The following is a 16,016-nucleotide window of genomic DNA, read 5'->3' as shown; positions in this document are numbered from 1 at the left end:
AACTATAAGTAAACTAGGTGAACACAGAATAGTATAGATGTCAGACCTGTGGGAAGGGAAAGACATTAAAACCAAGCAAGACATAGAAATAGTAACAAACCACAATATAATCAATTTTGATTACATCAAATTAGAAAGTTTTTGTACAAACTAAACCAATGTATCCAAAATTAGAAGGGAAGCAAGAAATTGGGAAACAATCTTCATAACAAAAACCTCTGACAAAGGTCTAATTACTCAAATCTGTAAAGAGCTAAATCAAACGTACAAAAAATCAAGCCATTCTCCAATTGATAAATGGGCAAGGGACATGAACAGGCAGTTTTAAGCCAACAAAATCAAAACTATCAATAAGCACATGAAAAAGTGCTCTAAATCTCTGATAATCAGAGTGATGCAAATCAAAACAACTCTGAGGTATAACCTTACACTTAGCAGATTGGCTAACATGATAGCAAAGGAAAGTAATCAATGTTGGGGGGGATGTGGCAAAGTTGGGATATTAATTCATTGCTTGTGGAGTTATGAATTGATCCAACCATTCTGGAGGGGAATTTGGAACTATGCCCAAAGTGTCTGCCCTTTGATCCAGCCATAGCACTGCTGGGCTTGTACCGCAAAGAGATAATAAAGAAAAAGACTTGTACAAGAATATTCATAGCTGCGCTCTTTGTCGTGGCCAAAAATTGGAAAATGAGGGGATGCCCTTCAATTGGGGAATGGCTGAACAAATTGTGGTATCTGTTGGTGATGGAATACTATTGTGCTAAAAGGAATCATAAAGTGGAGGAATTCCATGGAGACTGGAACAACCTCCAGGAAGTGATGCAGAGTGAGAGGAGCAGAACCAGGAGAACATTGTACACAGAGACTGATACACTGTGGTACAATTGAACCTAATGGACTTCTCCATTAGTGTCAATGTAATGTTCCCGAACAATCTGCAGGGATCTTGGAGAAAAAACGCCATCCACAAGCAGAGGACAAACTGTGGGCGTAAAAACATGGAGGAAAAGCAACTGCATGACTACAGGGGTTGAGAGGATATGATTGAGGGGATACTCTAAACTTATTCCCTACTGCAAATATCAACAACATGGAAATGGGTTTGAATCAAGGAGACATGTGATACCCAGTGGAAATGTGTGTCGGCTATGGTAAGGCTGGTTGGAGGAGGGGAGGAAAAGAAAATGATTTTTTCCCAATGAATAATGCAATAAAATACTGAGGTTTTTATAAAACATTGGAGTATGAAATGCCTTAAAATATAATCTCCAGTCTCTTTAAAGTTCATTTAAAAAAATCTATTTAGATGTCCATTGTCAGAAGGCAGAAGATTGGTAAGGGCTAGGCAATGGTGTTCAAATGACTTGCCCAAGGTTACACAGCCAGGAAGTGTCTGAGGGCAGATTTTTAACCCAGGACCTCCCATCTCTAGGCCTGGCTCTCAATCCACTGAATCACTGTGCTGCCCCCCATCGTGAGGGTGGGTTTTAGGAATCTCATATTGGGCCACAGATTTGCAGCGAGATGAAATTCTCTCCTGAATCTCAGGTAAGATAAATACCAGAATCTGTGCACTCAAAAGATATCCTTTTAAATAAGCCATGCTTGTAACTTGCTGTTTGGAAAAGTCTTTCCTTCTCCACATTGTCCCATCCCTGCATTCCCACCCCCATGGAGGCTAATTGTAGCTTAAGGAAAGATCACCCCAATTTTTCCAAATGATTGAGGAGTCCTGAAGAACTGGGGCAGCTACCAGCAGCCTGAGCACTGGGGCTGGGCTGTGGTGATCTGGCTCAGAGGTTGGAGATCAGCTGGCACTGGGCCAGGGAGGGTCGGGACCGGGAGAGTGATCTGGGTGAAGTGAGTCTGGAGGGGATGAATGCCAGCAGGAGTGGATAGTAGGCAAGCAGGCAAGCAGGCAACAGGAGTGAGCTGAGTCAAGAGGCTTTGCTGAAAAGCCTTGGAGAAATGTGGCTTAAAAAACATTGTTTAGGCTATCTCATTTTAAAAAAAAAATTGAGAATTTCTCATCCAAATCTTGTGGTTGCCAAACTGTAAAAATTAAATTTAGTCTCTAGTAATAGAAATACTATATTTTATGAGGTTCATGAAGGATTGTTAGAATTAAAAATAAAGAAAATACAAAATAGAAAAACCACGTGCTTAGGGCTGATTAGCCCATTCATAATGACCGTGCTTAGTTTAACTACTATATCACTGCAATGGAAGAGAGAATGCATGTGAGGCAGACAGTCAGTTAAATTTTCATTGTGATCTCACTCAGGTGGAAACTCAGGTGAGATTTTAGGGAATTCTCAGAAATACCAAGGACATCTGGGGATTGAAGACTAGGGTTCAAATCTCCATTTTACAGCATCCACAATGGAATCATGATGGAGGAGAATATAACACTGGTGAAGGAGTTTGTTCTCACTGGCCTTACAGATCGTCCAGAAATTCAGCTCCCTACTGTTCCCCATATTTTTAGTGATCTATCTCACAACCATGGTGGGGAATATTGGTCTGGTTGTGCTTGTTTGGATAAACTCTTACCTTCACAAACTCATGTACATACTCCTGAGTAGTTCAGCTTTTGCAGATGCATAGTCTTCCTCTTTGGTGACCCCCAAGATGCTCATGAACTTCTTATCCCAAGATACATCTATATCCATTTTAGAATGCCTGGCCCAATTTTACTTTTTTGGTGTCACTTCAACAACAAAATGCTTCCTTTTGGCAGTGATGGCATATGATCTTTATGCAGACATATGCAAACCTCTATTATATTCAGTAAGGATGTCTAATAGACTCTGCAGCCAACTGGTGATTGCTTCATATACCCTTGGATTTCTTCATGTCATGATACATGTGGGTTTGTTATTTAGATTAACCTTCTGTAGAACAAATATAATACACCATTTCTTCCGTAAAATTTTACCATTGTTTAAGATTTCCTGTATTGACCCATCCCTTAATGCAATAGTACTTTTCATTTTTGCTCTCTCCATACAATCTTTTATTGTGATGACAATCTTAGTCTCATACACATATGTCTTTTTTGCCATTCTGAGAATTAAGTCTGAAAATGGCAGGAGAAAGGCCTTCTCTACCTGTAGTGAACATCTGCTCTCTGTCTCTTTATTCCATGTCACTCTTTTAATAATGTATGTGTTTCCTGGATCTGGTTGTGCCAAGGATCAGGACATAATGAACTCCTTGTTTTACACAATCATAATTCCTCTATTAAACCCATTTATCTACAGCCTGAGAAAGAAAGAAGTTCTTGCTGCCTTGAGAACAGTAATAAAAAAATAAAATTTCTCAAGTGAAGTTGGTAAATTATTCTTGTTTTATTTAACGAAATCTTCAGATCTTTCAGAAGAGACTTGGCTATGCCTGAGACAATTCTCAGTGTCCAAAATGATTAATAAGTGCCCACTGAAAATATCTCTCCACAGTATATAGTTATTGTGCCATGTGGAAAATAGGCTCCCTGTATTCCACAATGCATCTGGAAGAAATAAAATATTTAAATTAAACCAAAAATGGCTTTTGAAGGGAGAAGACTTTAGAGTTTTTGTATAGTATGCTGACACACTATCCAATCTGTTACTGACACTAATAAAAGAACAAGACGTTAACTTTATTCAAAATACTCATTTTTCCAACCAATTTGACCTTGAATAAAAAAGTATTAATGAATGCTATCAAAACTGAAATGAAATATTTTAGTTTTCTTAATGACAATCAAATAAGAATGTTTGTTTCTGTCTTTGCCTGTTTTTAATTTGCTCAATTTTTGTGTCTAGTTTTTCCTCTGATATTCATTAGAATTTTCCATTGCTTTAAATTAACCCCACTAATTTTATCACATTATTATTCTTTTAGTTATTGATTTGCTTTTGAACCACTCCTTTTTAGGATCATATTATTTAATCTCTTTTTTATTTATTGGTCCTTTATATTTCTCTCTTTGATCAGTTTTTGATCACATGATAATTATTATAGGATATAGGTTCAATTCCTTCTTTCTAAATTTTCTCATGCATTCCCTGTCATATGATTAGTTTTTTAAAAGTTGCTATGGAGTGATGATATCTTATTTATCGGACATTATTTTTTGATAAATCATTAGTTTTTTGGGGGAGGGTTCTTATTTCATTAGTGAAAAAAAGTACTCATTTCATCAACACTAACCTTATGTCCTACTTAACATACTTTTCCCCACCTCAACACAATTTGATCTCCTTCAAACACATACCATACACTCCCTTGTCCTTTTTTATAACAAATAATTCAAATTTTAGTGAAAATTCTTCCCTTCTTACTCTTTAAGATGGTTATTATGCTATATTATCCATTTCTTCTCCTTATCCATATTAATTTCTCTTTATTTGAGCATATATTATGTTTGACATATATGTGTATATATAAAACCTTCTGTAGATTGAATGTCATATATGTAAAACATGTGCATACATATGTTCACCGTACAAGTCAATCATATGCATGTCTATGAAATAATTTTCTTCTCTTTTTTTCTCCTCAAAAAACATGGTAACTTTTGTATTTAATCCTTCTATGATAATCACATTGAGATTGAGATTAGTTAATAATACTTTCAAAGTATCTAATTACTAAAGCAGATAGATGAAATAGGTCTATTTTGAAGGTGTTCTGTTCTTAATTTGGCAAATGAAACCTGCTTTAAGACTGATCATTCTATCCACAACTGAATACAGGAAAAATCTATGTTTTTGTCTGCCTGGGAATTTCTTGAGTGATAACTCCCTCCATCATGGCTAATAGCATCCCATCTATGACCCAGGTACTACATTCACAGATTAACAAGTGCTCTTAACTACATCCTTTGTTTAAAACTCAAGAATTAAATCTAGTTAAGGACTCTGAACTCTAGGTATGTTTCACTTGCTTTGCTAAATGGAACTGTTGGAAAATGAGCTGGTGGGGTTTAGATTAACTCATATTGGGAGTCTGGATATAACCATGAATAGAACATGTATTTGTTCTGCTAGATTTGGCCTAGATGGCCTAGATTTAAACTCAAACCCAAGTTTTTTATCTAGTTTCATCAGCTGCTTGAATTCATGCAATCACTTTCTCTCTCTAGGCTTTATATTTTTCATTTTAAAATTAATCCTAGGGAGTTACTTGAGGACCTTCAAAATCAAGTTACATGCCCACATTCATACAACTAACAATTATCTAAAGCAGTATGCCTTTAAAAATTTTAATTTCTCTCCAATTATATGCAAAAACATTTTTTAACAATTAATTTTTTTGAATATCAAATTCTCTCCTTCATTCTTCTCCCTTTTGTCCTTATGGAGATGGTAAGCAATCTGGTAAGAATTTGCTAGTATTTATTTTCAAGTTTTTCTTGAGTTTAAGGTTAGTACTCTGTGCCAAAATTATTAAAATTCCTATTGGCTTTAAAGTAACCTTTTATATTCAAATTATATGTTTAGCTTTGTAGGGAAACTTATTTTCGAATCCAGTCCTTTATATCATAATTTGGGAGAGTAGCATATGTTACCTTCTATTGTTTGTAGGAAAATCTTACAAAATTAAATAGATATTTTTATATGGTATACCTTTCTTTTCCATTGTATGCACAACAATCTTCTTATTTTAGTTCTCCTGAAACCTTGGAAATGATGTGTCAGTGTTAATTAATTTCGGGTGTTGTCTATTGAGGCACTTTGTGCATAAATCATTTTTAATTTATTTGTATTGTTTCTTGAAAGAATGTATTTATGCAATTACTTTCTGTCTCTGAAGTTTAGATTTCTCATTTGTAAAGTAATCATAGAAAATATGATTTTTCAAAAGAAATTATAAAAATATATTGAAAATGATGAATAAAATAACAATGCCATTACTAGGTCTAGACCTCAAAGTCATCAAATAAAAGAAGAAAATAATCTGTACATAAAAATAATGTTTATAGATGCACTTTTATTAATGGAATATAACTGGAATCTATAGTGTCATCTATCAATTAGGGAATGGCTGAATTATATTTTGATTTTGTCCTCAGGGAACATCCAGGCCACCCAGATGGACTTAGTCCCATCAAAAGTCTTCAGAGTTCAGGGAGGGTCAAGCTTTCACACCCCTCCCTCACAGTCTGTACTGAGATTTCTCCTGACAAAGCTCCAAGAAGGGAGACTGATAGAAAACCCCCAAACCATAAAAAATGAGAGGAGCAAGAGCCCAGAGAACTGAAGGGAGTAAATAAGGGGTAAATATGAGCAAAATACAGAAAAAAGAAAAAAGAACTTATAATCCACAGCTTCTATACAGGAAATGAATGAAGAGCAAATGGACCAGAGTAGGAGGCGTGCAATAAAACAGAAAACCCAGCTAATTGGGTACAGGTTTTGGATAAATTCAAAATACAATTCCAAACACAATTAAGAGAGGCTGAAGACAATTGGGAAAAAAACTGAAAAATTAAGATAAGCCATCTTGAAACAGAAAATAATGTCTTGAAAGCCAAAATCAGCCAGCTTGAAAATAAGTCAAAGGAGATGAAAGAGGAGGCAAACAGGATGAAAGATGAAACAAAGGAGATGAATGATGAGGTAAAGAGGATGAAAGATGAGGTAAAGGAGTTGAGAGATCAGGTAAAGAGAATGAAAGATGACCTCCAAAGAAAATGAGACCAGAAGGAGAAGAATGATCAAAAGGCAAGGGATGAAATCCAGTCTTTAAGAACCAGAATATGACATCTAGAATTATGTGACTTCAAAAGGCAGTGGGACACTATAAAACAAAATTAAAAGAATGACAAAATTGAGGAAAATATGAAGCATCTCATTCATAAAATGGAAGATTTAGAAAATTGTTCCCAGAGTGACAACTGAAGAATCATTGGTCTACCAGAAAACCATGACAAAAGAAAAATCCTGGACATAAAACTACAGGAAATTATTCAAGAAAACTGCCCTGATATAGTAGAACAAGAGGGAAAAGTGGAGATTGAACGAATCCACAGATCACCTCTTGTATTTATTCCCAACTGAGAACACCCAGGAATGTTAAAGCCAATTTCAAGAACTATCAGACCAAGAAAAAAATATTAAAAGCTGCTAAAAAGTCATTCAGATACTAAGGAACTAGTAGTAGTGGTAGTCTCTTGGTGACCGAGAATGACTATTGTCTTTGTGCATTATCATCTATTGATGTACCCTCCTGTGGCTTTGGAGTCCAAAGGCTGAGGCGCACAGTTTGTGGCACATGGGGCCTGGGACGCCAGTTGTTACGGGAGGTGCGGTTGTGGCCTGGTGTCGGCGTTCATGCGCAGCGGCGAGACGTCGATGTTGTTCATCTTCAAAGGTGGCGGCATGGTGAATGTGGGTTCGCCAGCTGCTTCTGTCAGAGGCAGCGAGTTCTAGTTGCTTTGGTGTCATGCCAGCCCACTTCAAGTTGGACTTTAGCTGATCGTTGAATCTTTTCTTTGGTCGGCCTTGTTTCCTGAGTCCAGCTGACAGTTCACCATAGAATACCTGTCTTGGTATTCGCTGTGGGTCCCTGCGGATGACGTGTCCAGACCATCGTAGCTGGGCTTTGAGGACCAGGACTTCGATGCTGGTGGAGTTGGCTCTGTCGAGGACTTCCTGATTGGTGATTCGGTCCTGCCATCGGATCCTCATGATTGACCGGAGGGAGCGTTGGTGGAATTGCTCCAGCTGCTTCATGTGCTTCCGGTACAGCATCCATGTTTCACAACCGTCCAGGAGCGAGCTGAGGACCTCTGCGTTGTACACTTTGAGCTTTGTCGCAGTGCTTACACCGCTGTGTTGGAGGACTTTGGAGTGCAGCCGCCCAAGTGCCTGGCTGGCCTTTTGGATCCTGGCATTGATCTCGTGGTCTAGGGACCCGTCGTTGGCGATGGTGCTGCCCAGGTACTTGAAAGTGTTGACGTTAGAAAGCTGCGTGCTGTTGATTGTAATGCACAGCTGGTTCGTTGGCCTCCCTGGTGCAGGCTGGACCAACACCTCTGTTTTGATGAGGCTGATCGTCAGGCCAAACAGTTTTGTTGTGGTAGAGAACCTGTCCACAATGGTTTGGAGATGATTTTCTTGGTGGGCCATGAGAGCACAGACATCTGCGAAGAGAGCTTCCAGGATGAGTCTCTCTGTTGTCTTTGTTTTTGCAGTCAGGTGGCGAAGGTGGAATAGTGAGCCATCCAGTCGGTATTTGATGTAGACGCCCAGGTCTAGATCCATCACAGCATGTCGTAATACTTGGGTGAAGCATAGGTTGAATAGTACCAGAGTGAGGACACAGCCTTGTTTCACGCCATTGGAGATGTTGAAGTGATCGGAAGTCTCTCCACTAGATAGGACTTCCCCTGTCATGTCGACATGAAAGAGCTGGATCAGTTTGACAAATTTTGCTGGGCAGCCGAGCTTGCTGAGGATCACCCATAATGCGTCCCTGTTCACTGTGTCGAACGCCTTTGTCAGGTCTATGAATACAATGTAGAGACTCAGGTTCTGCTCAAGGCATTTTTCCTGCATTTGCCTCACTGTGAAGACCATGTCGATGGTGCTGCGATCTGGTCGGAAGCCACATTGTGATTCAGGCAGGTTCTGCTCTGAAACAGATGACAGGAGTCTGTTGAGTATAACATGGGCGGGGATCTTTCCGGCAGTAGAGAGTAGTGAGATGCCTCTGTAGTTGTCACAGGCTGCTCGTGAGCCTTTGTTTTTGTATAGGGCTATGATGGAGGCATCTCTGAGTTCTGGGGGAGTGTCTTCCTCTTCCCATATGCTGGTCAGCACTATGTGGAATGCCTGGAGCACCTTTCCATTTAAGGCCTTGTACACCTCTGTTGGGATCCCGTCTTTACCGGGTGCCTTGCCTGCACTCATTTGTTTAATGGCTTTTTGGACTTCCTCTATTGAAGTAGGGACGTCAAGTTGTTCAATGGTGCGAGTTGTTCAAGGAACTACAATGAGGATAACACAGGATCTGGCGGGATCTTCACTGAAGGACCAAAAGGCATGAAATATGATATTCTTGAAAGCAAGGGAAGAAGGTCTACATCTAGGAATCAACTACCCAGCCAACTGTCTATATTCTTATAGGGAAAAGTATGGTCATTCAACAAAAAAGAAGAATTTCAAGCATTTGTAAAGAAAATACCAGACCTGAACAGAAAATTTGATACCCAAACACAGAAGTCAAGAGAATCATCAAAATGTAATGAAAAAAGAGGGAAAAAGAAAAACAAAATAAAAAACTTTTTAAAAGAGATCTAATAAGGTAAAATGATATGTATCCCTATAAGAAAAGAGGTCATTGGTAACTCTGAACAATTGTTATTATCACCTGGGCAGCTAGAAGAATTACACTTAGAGAGAACTTTGACAAATTATAAAGGATGAAATGACAACACTTAAATATGTATATAGATATATGTATGCATAAAAAACATACACATGTGTGTATGTACATAGATATATACAATTTCAGCTAAAAAAGAGGTTAATACTAAAAGAAATGGGAAAAGAAACAAATGGGGTGAATTTATATGTCACAAAGAAGCTCATTGCAGGAGGGGAGAGAACATCAATACACTAAAAGGGTGAAGAGGCTGGAGATAGGAAATACTCAACTCTTACGTGCTTTGAAATTGACCCAAAGAGGGAAGAACAATCCAATCCATTGGGGCAGAGAATAGATTTGCACCCTATAATAGACTTCTCTACAAGTAGCAATTCAATGATCCAGGACAATTCTGAAGGACTTATGAGAATGAACACTATCCACATTTAGAGGAAGGTCTGTGGGAGTAGAAACACAGAAGAAAAACAACTACTTGATCACATAAGTCAATGGGGATATGATTGTGGTTATTAACCCTGAATGATCACTCTAGTGCACATATCAATATTATGGAAATAGGTCTTGTCCAATGACATGTAAAAGCCAGTGGAATTGTGCATCAGCTATGGGATGCAGTCAGGGGGAGGGGAGGGAAAGAACATGATTTTTGTAATCCTGGAAAATACTCTAAATCAATCAATTAAATGAAAATTAAAAAAACCCTATTTCCATGTAATTCATATTTGCAATAGACTGATCTTATAACATAAAAAACCTAATTCCATCCATATCAAACTACATGATCAATCACATGTTTTTCTTCTGCATTTCTATTTCCACCGTCCTTTCTCTGGATGTGAATAGAGTCCTATCTCCTAAGTCCCTCTGGAGAGTCCTGGATTATTGCATTGCTGGTAGTAAAAAAATCTATTTCATTCAATTTTATCATAATGTATCAGTCTCTGTGTACAGTGTTCTCCTGGTTCTACTCCTTTTGTTCTGCATCAATTCCTGGAGGTCTTTCCAGTTCACATGGAACTCCTCCAGCTCATTGTTTCTTTGAGCACAATAGAACTACATCACCAACAGATACCACAATTTGTTCAGCCATTCCCCAATCAAGGGACACCCAATCGTTTCCCATTTTTTGCTATCACAAAGAGTGAAGCTATTTTTGTACAAGTCTTTTTTTTCTTATTATCTCTTTGAGGGACACACCCAACAGTGGTCCATTTCTTCTTGCATTGCTTTAATTTCTCTTCCCCATTTTTCCTTTGCCTCTTTAAATTGATTTTTGAAATCTCTTTTGAGCTCTTCCAGATTTGAAGTCCAATGCATAGTTTTCTTTTGAACTTTGTATGAGTTTTTCTCTCTGTCTTCACTGTCCCCTTTTGTGTCTGTGCTTTGATTTTTGTCTCCATAAAAATATTCTCTAAGATTAGGTAGTTTTTTTATGTCTGCTTATTTTTCCAGGCTTTTCCCAGGTAGGCTATGTTCTCTTGGAGGTTAGCATGCCTCTAAAACTTCAGTCCTTCCTTGATGCTACCCTTTGCCTTATTTTTGAATTTGTCTATAATTTTGATTCTTAATACTGTGATTTACTTTGAGTTTCAAAAATATACTATCAGTTGGAGACTAGTAATATTAAATGATAAATTTAAAAGCAATATATCTAAAATTGAAAGAAAAAGTATCTGTAGTAAATGTTACAGATAAAGACCTATCCTCCAGAATTGATAAGTAAATGAAAATATGTATAAGATTATTGATTTAAAATATTTACTTCTCAATATAACAATGGTTCAAAACTTTAAAGGAGGAAATATAAACTGTTAATAACTAGAATGAAAATGAAAATGTCACACACATTTTGTTATTCTATTACAATTATTGTGCTTGTGGCTAGAAAAATAAGCCACCTTAAAATACGGTCAAATTCCCAGTTAAGTAAATAAAGAACAAGATGATTTGTAGATATATTTTTATTGGATAAAACTGCAAACAGAGCCAAAACAATGATAAAATCTAATATAATTACTTTTGGAGGAGAACAAATACTCTAAAACACTATTGGAACTGTAGATTGGAACATACATTCCTGATGAATGTAAGAGGTAACATAAATAAGAAAACAAATATTACTTTGTAACCCAACTATTCCATTGCCAGGACATTATTCATAAAATGACAGAAAGAGAGAAGATGAAGTTCAACAAACATGTTCAAAGTTATTAAAATTGTAATAAAAACAAAAAGTGAAAGAGGGTGAAGTAAATCCCTTCCCAGGATCACGCATTTGGGTCTGATCTGCTTCCATGTGCTCTAGTGGGACAGTGGACTATGTACTTGATTGGGAGATGATTGAGTTTGACCTGGATGAGAGGGGGAGGTTAAAAGGTTCCAGACAAGGAATTATGCTCTCTCTTTTCCTTTGAATGTAGGGGCAAAAGGATGTGGGCTGAGAGAGAGAGAGAGAGAGAGAGAGAGAGAGAGAGAGAGAGAGAGAGAGAGACAGAGAGAGAGAGAGAGAGAGAGAGAGAGAGACATGAGAAGAGCACGCATATAGTTAGTTCAGTATAGCTCTCTGTCTGCCTTCTCTTATTCTGGTAAATATTAATAAACTCTATGGAAATTAATGATCAGAGTTTAATTTACCTTTAACAAAAGCAAGTCATACATTGAACTGAAATTTAATTAAGCAAAGCACAACATAAAATTATAATGTAATATCACAGCTCAATAAAGTGTTAAATATTAAGAATGAGAGCAAATACTAAAAGTATATCTTGTGATCTGGAATGAATTCTATATACTGAGAATTAGATATAACTGAATGTAGCCACATTTATTGTAGTCAGAAAAAAAAGAAATCATATTTCAGTGTCCGAGGCAGGATCCTAGAATAAAAATATGTTTTGCTGTATTAATTTGTTTTTATTTTATTAACTGCTAAAAGTTTATGTAATATTTTTCTCCATCTTGGAATATTTATTTATTTATTTGTTTTTGCTAATATGCATTAATTTTAAAAATTAATTTTTGTTTATATGTATTGAAAAGCAACATTGAATTAATAATGGCATAAGATTTTTCAAAAGTAATCCAATCCTCTTTCAAATGAGAAATCAAAGTCCTTATAGAAATACTATTCTGTTCCCCTATGAAGTTTTACATGTGAAATTGTAGTTCAGATTTCCTTAGGGAAGGAGGACATAAACTCCTAGTGTGCATAGATTTTACCAAGGCCTTACTTATTAATATGTCTATGTACATATAAGCATGGATAAATATTCTGTAGGAAATAATAATGAATCATCTGCTTTCTCAGTGTGGTCGATTTGTAGTTGCTATTACCAAATTTTAAGAAGCAAAATGTTTATACACATAATTTACAGAAGTATAGGAGACTGGACATTATGGGAAGCATTAATCAATTTAAAGTTTTATTGGCCTTGTCATGCCATTCTTCTATTCATATATGTCTTTTGACCCATCTTTTCCTCATTCTCTTCCCTTCCAGAGATTGAGGTGGTCTTTTCCTTGTGAAGACAGTCCCTCAGACATGTGCCCTTCATCTCCTGTCTTTTCCTCCTTTCAGATTATGCCCCATTCACTGATAATTTTATTTCTTTTTTATCTTGTCTTCACTTTCTTTTCCTGTCTTCAATTCTCTCCTGGCTCCTTTGGAACAACCCAGTGGCACAGTGTATAGAGTATTGGGCCTAAAGTCAGGGAGATCCATTTTCCTGAATTCAAATCTGGTCCCAGACACTTATTTGTTGCATGACAGAGCAACTCATTTCATCCTGTTTGCCAAAAATTCCTCACTGTAGAATGAGCTGGAAGAAAATGTTAAACCACTCCAATTTCTCTACCAACAAAACCCCAAATGGAGCCCCAAAGAGTCTGACATGACTGAAAATAAAAGAAAACAAAAAACAGCTCCTTCTTCACTGCTTGCAATCAGATTCAGAATTCCTTTATTCTAAAATAACAAATATATAATATCATTCACAAATATGCCAGTGGTTTGTAATGAAAATTGGTTTATGTGATTTCATGTAGTAATTTACCAACTGAAAAGAATCAGGAAAAGCTTTCCAAAAGAGGTAGCACTTGAAGTTGCCTTTCACCGATGATAGGAACTCATGAGGTGACGTGTTCACACATAGGCAGGAATCAGAACAGAATTATATGGTGGTGATGGGGCACAGATCACATTTCAGAGAAGGAAGGTAGCCTCACATGGATGGAGTGTTTGAGAGAGATATGAGGGGAAAGTAGGGCTAGAAGGGAAGGAGATTCACAAGTTATGGAGTCTTGAATGATAATGGTTTATATTTATATTTATATAGGGTTAAAAATCTTCTCTCATACAACCCAGTGGCAGAGGAGGTACCATTATCATCAACCATAATGTACTCATAAAGAAGGACCAGGGATGATCAGGACTTTAGGTCTTCCACTTTCATGCCCACTACTGTGTCCGCGACTTCACCCTGCCTTGACTATGGGGTATTGGAGTTTGCAATTTACTTGGCATTAAGAGGGTGTCCTGAATTATGTAGTGATGTGCATTAAGGTAGATCAGTTAGGCAGGAGAGTGAAGGAGAGAGCAGAAGAGTTAGTGATTAGGAGTGAGAACCAGTTAGGAGAAAGTGACAGTTTTCTAGACCAGATGGAGCCTGCCCTAGTCTTGTGGTACAGGGAGAAAGAAAGGAGACAGATTTCAGAGATTTTGCTGAAGATCAATATGGAAGGTCAGTAAAAATCAGGAAGACCCATTTTTCTGAATTCAAATCTGGTCCCAGACACTTGTTAGTTTTGTTATACTGAGCAAATCATTTCAGCAAACAAGGTGATAAGTAGATACAAGGAATGAGAGAGGGAAAGAATAAAAGATAATATTAACACTTCAGGCAGTCAAGGCATGTAAGCAGATAGATGATTTGGCCTACAGTTAGGAGAATCTGAGTTCAAATCCAGTCTTAGAGAGTTACTAGCTATCTGAACTTAAGCAAATCACTTCTGTTTGTCTCAATTTCCTTAACTGTAAATGGAAATAATAATAGCACTTACATCCCAGGGGTAGTGTGAGGATGAAATGAAATTAGCAATGCCCTCAGTAGTGTGTGGCATGCAGGAGATACATGCTTATCATTACTTCTACTATTATTATTGTCACTAGTATAACATACAGGTAAAAGTGTCTTGTTGGAAATTTTTGTTTAAGGCTTAGAAGAAAAGAAAATATTTTAAATGTTTCATTTTGTTTTCTTCTAATTGTTTTGTGTTCAGAAGCACTCTTTTCTCACATCCGTTGTAAGCCCCTTGAAAATGGGATGCTACCACGTACTCTTCTTGTATCCTATCACTGAACTCAATATTGTTACATACTCAATAATCTTTGTTGGGTGGCATCAGTACTATCCATATGCTATGTACTGTTTTGCTAACATGTCTATAGTAAGTCAAAATATGGAAGTGAATATGTTTTGCAAATGATGAACAGTTTAATCCCACATTCTGTGGCTCCATACATTGTTTGACACTCAGTACATTGGGTATCTAAGATGATTACTCTTGGTTGAATTGAAAATGGTGACCCCGTTGGACAAAGCTCAATCTAATAAAGCTAACCAGTCTGTCCAAACCAGATACTTACAAATGAATTATTACAAAGGAAAGAAGCCTTGAACTCAAGTCTATGCTGAGAAACTGAGCAAAATCAGAACTTCAGAGACCCTGGATAGCAAAGAGAGTATTTTTATTTGATATAATTTAAACTATATAACATCATGCATTTGCCATGATGTAATGATTAGCTCTCAGCACTCAGTGAAACAAATTTAAATCCATCCTTTAGGGGGTGCTTTATTGGGACTGAGGGATTTTCATTGGCTTCATACTCAGATTTGGAACTGAATGGAAATATAAATGATTCCCTTCAGGCATTGTTACCTGAGAGAATTAATATACTAGGAATAAATTCTTATTGGCCTTTCCATTTCTACACCTATTTTAGTTCCTAAAAGAACTGCTCTCAGGTCTAAGGAAAAATATCTAACCTGCTATTTTGTCTAAATTTCTCATTTTCAAATGAGGAAACTGAGGGCTAGAGGATTGTGATTGCACCCACTTCAGTCAGGTTGTAAGGGTCAGAATGTAAAGGAATTACAACATAGGACCTCTGACTCCAGTGTGAGTGCTTGTTCCCTTTACTGGTCTACAGATCTTTTAGAGAATTCAGGTAAGAGAGGAGTCATTTCTGTTTCTGTACTTTTTACAAAGAAGATCAAAAACAACAAAAATTCTTTCACTTTTAGTAATATGCAAAGAGCATCCAGGATCATGCATTGATGTTTACTTCTTTAGCCTCAAATTTAAATGTCAAATATGTCATAGTGTTGTTTGTGATCAATTCGTCATCCACATTCATGAAGTGATGCTTAGCTGCCTGGCAGGAGGCCAAGCCCTGGGAGTCCAAAGACAAGCAACCTCTCATCTCTGAGTAAGGAAGTGGATGAAGTTTGAAGATGTTGGACTCAGGTCCTGTGTGTGACACTTACTGCTTGTGTGAGCATGGAGAAATGATTTAACATGATCAGGCTGTGTTGTGGCTTTGTTTTATCATCATCCATAGAACTAGG

At 37.1% G+C, this 16,016-nt stretch overlaps 1 pseudogene; it reads left to right on the top strand.

Moving 5' to 3' along the window:
- Positions 1-2,396: 2,396 nt before the first annotated feature.
- Positions 2,397-3,321, top strand: LOC100618981 (olfactory receptor 5AC1-like; annotated as a pseudogene).
- The last annotated feature ends 12,695 nt before the right edge of the window (positions 3,322-16,016 follow it).

This window comes from Monodelphis domestica, chromosome 8, assembly GCF_027887165.1.
Source record: "Monodelphis domestica isolate mMonDom1 chromosome 8, mMonDom1.pri, whole genome shotgun sequence".
In the NCBI taxonomy this organism is placed as follows: Eukaryota; Metazoa; Chordata; class Mammalia; order Didelphimorphia; family Didelphidae; genus Monodelphis; species Monodelphis domestica.
This window is presented reverse-complemented; position numbering and strand designations above follow the sequence as displayed.